Source organism: Pipistrellus hanaki (genome assembly GCF_964339955.1).
Source record: "Pipistrellus hanaki genome assembly, chromosome: 1".
Lineage (NCBI taxonomy): Eukaryota > Metazoa > Chordata > Mammalia > Chiroptera > Vespertilionidae > Pipistrellus > Pipistrellus hanaki.
In genome coordinates this window covers 168,690,874-168,697,753 of record NC_140503.1, presented here as the reverse complement: position 1 = coordinate 168,697,753, position 6,880 = coordinate 168,690,874, and positions in this window count along the sequence as shown.

Genomic DNA, 6,880 nt, shown 5'->3' with positions numbered 1-6,880 from the left:
CCAAGAACCATGCAAGTGGCGGCATACAAGGAGCTTAGCCAGTGAGTGGTCAGAAAAGGTATTTATGCTCAAACTGGCTTGGCTCAGTGGATAGACCATTGGCCTGAAGACTGAAGGGTCCTAGGTTTGATTCCTGTTAAGGGCATGTACCTTGGTTGGAGGCACATCCCCAGTGGGGAGTGTGCAGGAGGCAGCTAATCAATGTTTCTCTCTCATTGATGTTTTCGACTGTCTATCCCTCTCCCCTCTTCTCTGTAAAAAAATCAATAAAATATATTTTTAGAAATAGGTGTTTTCTCTGAAGCTCATGTGGCAGAGAACCCCCTGTGTTATGTCCACTGGGCTAGGGGCATGTCCCCACCCCTGGGGGTTGGGAGGGGGGGGGCATGCCCCTAAGGCCAGCAGCCACATCGTGGGCACCGGGCTGGGGGGCATGTGAGGACCCCTGGGCGACTACTTGGTGCCACAACACATGCAAGCAGCTGGGGGTGGGGCAAGAACATCCCCACATCACCATGACCCAGACTGCTGCTTGGAGCCTGCGCACTCACAGGAGGCTGAGGGTGGGGTGAGGATGTTCCTGCCCTGACCCCAGCAGCTTGCGTGTGGTGATACAGGGATGTTCCCACCCTACCCCCAGCTGCTTGGAGCCTGAGCCAGTAGGTCCAAAGTGGCAGGGGCGCATTCTGGGATCCCTGCTGCTTAGGGCCTAAGCCCAGGCCTACAGGCTAGGAGTGGCCTGGGTCCCAAGGAGGTTCCTGGGATGCAAGCCACTAGGTGCCTGCATATGCAAATTAACCACATTTGTTGGGTTAATTTGCATACTGACTCCTGATTGGCTGATGAGCATAGCAGAAGTATGGTCAATTTACATGTTTCCTTTTATTATATAGGACTAAGGGCCCGGTGCATAAAATTCATGCATGGGGGGGGGGGGGGGGGGGAAGGTCCCCTCAACCCAGCCTGCATCCTCTCTAATCTGGGATCCCTCTTGCAATCCCGGACTGCTGGCTCCTAACTACTCACCTGACTGCCTGCCTGATCACCGCTAACCATTCTGCCTGCCTGATTGCCCTTAACCGCCTCTGCCTCAGCCCTTTGTTATTGAATGGTTTACATAGGTCCCCTTTCCCCCCATTAACCTTTTCTAGCCTACTACCACCCCCGGCCTTCAGCACCCCATTGTCTGTGTCCAGGGGTGGCGCATATATGCACACAGGCCATTTGTTAATCTCTTCCTACCCACGCACCCTCCCCCACCTTCCCTCTGAGGTTCCACATGTTCATGCATCTGTGTCTCTGGGTCTATTTTTGTTCATCAGTGTATTTGGCTCATTAGGTATTAAAAGTGGTATGGCCGAAACCGGTTTGGCTCAGTGGATAGAGCATTGGACTGCGGCCTGAAGGGTCCCAAGTTTGATTCCAGTCAAGGGCATGTACCTTGGTTGCAGGCACATCCCTGGTAGGGGGTGTGCAGGAGGCAGCTGGTTGATGTTTCTCTCTCATCAATGTTTCTAGCTCTCTATCCCTCTCCCTTTCTCTCTGTAAAAAAAAATCAATAAAATATATATTTAAAAAATGAAATAAAAAAGTGCTCTGGTTGTGATCACTTGGGTTTTCTAAAGATGCAGTCATATCACATACAAATCTTTTTTCTTTTTCCAAATGTACTAGTGGACACATTGGGAATATAGATACCAGAAATAGAAGTCTGTGAATAACTTGGGAATGGGCTGTGTTTTCTTTCGTGGTGTTGTGTGCATGATCCTGTGCTCCCGCCATGTTGAGAACACTGAGAACTGTGGTTGCAGGGAGGCTCTCATTGCAACTCATCCACAGAGCCATAGCCTCCCTCTCCATCAGCCACAGCTCCCAAGACAGAGGCATGTACCCTGCCATGTCCGGAGCCTCAGGTGCCGTCTCTGCTAGGTGTGTGACACTTCCTACCTGACCATTTCATCTTTTTCTTCCATGGCGTCCAGTGTTTCTTCTGCCTCGTTAACGTGGTTTGCATCTGAATGGAAATGGCTCCATCTTCTATTCCTTTTGTGTCCTTTCCACCCCTAAGTTAATGTCTTGTCCTTAGTATGTGGCTATGAGGTATCTCTGTGACTGAGCTGGGAAACCTTTCACGTTTCTTTCATTTCCTTTCATCTCAGGATAACTGAGCTCTGCAGTTTGTGTGGCACCAAGGACTCTGGGAATACAATGCTGAGCTCTCTGAACTCACTTTATTCTTTACTGTATTATTTAATTTCTGAGGTTGAACTAAACACAAAAACCAGAAAAAAATATACCCTTAGGTATGCAATCTGAGTTACTACCAGGAGATTTCTGCAGGAGCTGACACTGAGGCATGAGACACATGTTTATTGATAGGTTTCCTCAACTATGGAACGAAGGTTGAACCGGCCCCTCGGATGTAGGGGTGTCGAACTCAATCAGAGAAGGGGCCAAAATCTAAAATCCAGCCTAAATCGCGGGCCGAATGGTTTACTGAACAGTCATAAACTGACAATATCATAAACTGACAGCGGAGTGCAGTGATGACAGCGCGGTGCGGGCCACATTGCAAGGCCTGGCGGGCTGGATTTGGCCTGCGGGCCTTGTGTTTGGAGGTTGGATATGATGCATCCAGAGGGATTAACTGGTGGCTGGGAGAGTAAGATTGGAAGTCAACAGACACTTGTTTCCTTTACCGGGACAGAGTTAGAAAAACACAACTCCTTTTATCATAACACTAGGAAGAGCTATGCCTGTGGGACAAAGGAATCCAAAAAATATGAAGACAATGGAAGGAGCCTCTGGGACAACTTCAAGAGTACCAATATCACCAACATCAGAATTATGGGAGTGCCAGAAGAAAAGAGAGAGCAAGATATTGAAAACCTATTTGAAGAAATAATGACAGAAATTTTCCCACTCATGGTGAAAGAAATAGACTTATAAGTCCAGGAAGCACACAGAACCCCAAACAAAAGGAATCCAAAGAGGACCACACCAAGACACATCATAATTAAAATGCCAAGAGCAAAAGACAGAGAGAATATTAAATGCAGCAAGAGAAAAACAGTTAGTTACCTACAAGGGTGCACCCATACGATAATCAGCTGATTTCTCAACAGAAACTATGCAGGCCAGAAGGGAGTGGCAAGAAATATTCAAAGTGATGAATAGCAAGAACCTACCACCAAGATTACTCTACCCAGCAAAGATATCATTCAGAATTGAAGGTCAGATAAAGAGCTTCACAGATAAGAAAAAGCTAAAAGAGCTCATCACCACCAAACAAATATTATATGAAATGCTGAAAGGTATTCTTTGAGAAGAGGAAGAAGAAAAAGTAAAGATAAAAATTATGAACAAATACATATCTATCAAATGAATCTAAAAATCAAGTGAATTAAAAATCTGATCAACAGAATACACTGGTAAATATAATAGAATCAGGGGCATAGAAAGGGGGTGGATTGACAATTCTCCACAGGGAAGAGGTGTGATGGGTTGTGGGAAGAGACTGGACAAAAATCGTACACCTATGGATGAGGACGAGGGGAGGAAGGGTAAGGGCAGAATGCGGGGTGGGAACCAGGTAGAGGGGAGCTATGGGAGAAAAAAGAGGAACAATTGTAATAATCTGAACAATGAAGATTTTTTTTTTTTTTTTAATGTATGGATGTTGCTAAGATAGGAAGCTTGCAGACCAATAAGAACAGAAGTTAGCAAGCATGTATTTACCCCTACCTCTCTCACACACTCACTCTCATTGTAACTTCACTTACCACCCTTTCTTAGCATTTTCTGGGAGTTTTCATTCCTGCTGCTTTGGGGGCTTCATCTGATACTGAAGCAATTTAAAAGGTGATTCTTTTTTTCCCCCAAAACAAAAGTGATTCTTGGGATCCTCAGAGGAGGAAATTATGGGATATATGGGTGATTGAAGTATTGGTGCAAAAATAGAGAAGCTACTGAGGTTTATTTGGGCAATAATGCTTCCCCCCCGATAAACTACAATTTCCCCAGTGTGGTCTAGGAGGATTGGCTGAACCTCTTCTGACAGGTGTGGGCTTGGATTTCAGCTCCTGTGTGCTTTTAAAGCTCTCGAGTGCTTCTCCCCGTTTGGTTTTCACGTCAAGGTCCTTTATGTAGTTTTATAGCCTCTCCTGAGTTAGCTGTGAGGAGGCAATCAAGGATTTTGACTTTCTTCTGTAAAGACACATCTTCCCACCTATGACATTTGGTCAGTATGGGCCTGTTGAGGTCTTCTCTCACAATGGTTCCAAGGAAAACTAATTTTGGGTCAATTCCAGGTAACCAGTTCAATCTCTTAACAGAATTCTGAAATCGGGTGTCACATAGCTCCAAGGAAAACTAATTTTGAGTCAATTCCAGGTAAACCAGTTCCATCTCTTAACAGAATTCTGAAATTGGGTGTCAAAATGGCATGATATACACTGATCTAGATGTGAGTCTCCTTTCCTGACTCTTGTGCTGAGACACACCTATAAAACAATGAACCTTGTCCACAGGCAAAAACCACGGGGGGGGGGGGGGATTCCCTTTTCAGCAAGGGAAAAGGTACAAACAAGTAGATATGCCTCCTCCAAAATAGACAAAGGTTTTCTGAACTTTGCAGAAGCCAGGACAGAACTCTGCCAGGAGTCTCTCAGCAGCAGAGTTAGATGAACCTGACAGGGAGTTGTCAAGGGACCTTAAAGCATGTTCTCTGTGCCCATTTAGTGCCCACCTTGCCTGACTTCAGGCTCTGGAAGTACTCCAGATCAGCAGTCGCCAACCGGTGCTCTGTGGACCACTGTTGGTCTGTGATGTCTGAAAAGTTGGCAACCGCTGCTCCAGATGGTGACAAACTGTTGGGGAAATAAGACCAAATAGCACAGACTCATAATTTTCTGAAATACTAGTGGCCCAGTGCATAAAATTCATGCACATTAAAAGGGAATTATTAGAGGAAATATTTTAATATTGCTATTTGCCCTTTATAATAAAAGTGTGAGAGATGAAAGGAAATTAGTAAAATGTATATGAAAATAATACATACATTTATTAATGAACAGTAACATAAGAATATAACAACAGAGGCATGATATAAAAACAACAAAAACATGATATGAAAACAACTAAAACATGATATAAAAACGATACAAACAATAACTGATAAAGTGATTAAACTTATTCTCTAATATATCCCTGTACACCACAGTAAGGGTTAAAACACTTTCAGAATGCTTGACTAATTTTCCTTTGATAAATTATTTAGAATTTTAACATCACATGCTCTTCAAACTTGAGAGAAAGCAACTTATAACTATGTGCAAAAAGGGTTCAGGTAGGACTATTCCTACTCTGTCTAGAGTTTGTCCTTATGATTTATTAATAGTTATCACTAATACTGGCATCACAGGAAACTGTTGTCAAATCAATTTAAATGAGAGACCAGTGTCAAATGGGGACAAATCAATTCTTGGAATCAGAACAGCCTCTCCCACTGCAGATCCTGTTAATACTTCAGCTTTGATAATGTTAGGTCGCAATCTTTTGATAATGAATCTGGTACCATTACAAAGACCCTATTTACTATTAAGATTTCTCAACAGTATGATTGCACCCACTTTCAATTTTAATTTATGACACGGCATTCTCGAAGGAGTAATTCTATTAAGAAATTCGATGGGCCCTAGCCAGTTTGGCTCAGTGGATAGAGCGTCAGCCTGCGGACTCAAGGGTCCCAGGTTCGATTCTGGTCAAGGGCAGGTATCTTGGTTATGGGCACATATCCAGCAGGGTGTGTACAGGAGGCAGCTGATCAATGTTTCTCTCTCATTGATGTTTCTAACTCTTTATCCCTCTCCTTCTCTGTAAAAATCAATAAAATTAAAAAAAAAATTTGATGGGACATTTTTCCTTTTCAACATCATCTGTTGAGTCAATGGAATCATCACTTAAATATGAGTGAAAATCTCTACCAAGTATATCCAAATTTTCTTCATTTAATTTTTGAACATGCTCATTTTTTTGGACAAAGAATCGCATGGTTAGATATATTTTCAATATTATCTATATACTATTTCCACCAAAGGTAGCTTCAATAATAGATCCATTACAAATCATTTCGCAGGGGATTTTAATAATATCCATTCCTAAATAAAAACTGCTACCAAGTTTACCATCTCCAAGTTTTACTAACCATTGACTATAAGCAGAATCCTGTGATCTCATATTTGTTGTAAGAGACAATTTTATGGAACATCCCCAAACAGTACAGTAATAGAAACTCGTTTGTACTATGGCCAATCGCATAGCATGCAGTACAATACTGAGACTCTGTCGAAAATCCCCTCCAAGAACTTTCCCACCAAATACAACATTGAAATTAATAATTTCTCTTAGTAGTAATCCGTGTATGGCGTTTATAGCATGACTGGATGCCATGGTGCATTCATCAATAATGAGAAGTTGGGCCTTTTTAATAGTTTTAGCAACTTCACTGTTTATATCAAGTCTAGAAATTGATGGAATTGTTAATTTCTATGGGAATGAAAGGTTTTTCCACCATGAAGTAAATTTGCAGCAATTCCTGTAGACACTGTGGGTAAAACAGTACCACCACGACCTCTAATATAATGTATTAAAACTTTATACAGATGTGGGGAGCAGCTACAGTGTTTGGACACGTTCAAGCCTTGACTGAGAGGGCACAATTCTCTCATTGCCACGTGCTAACAGTGACAGTTGTGGGGTTGAACCTACGGTCCAAGCACATGCCTAAGTGATGTGGGCTTGATAAGAGTTCAGATGCATGTAGCTGAGTAGGATTGAAACCCGCGAGAATGTTGTAACCATCTTGATTATGCCCTTGCTT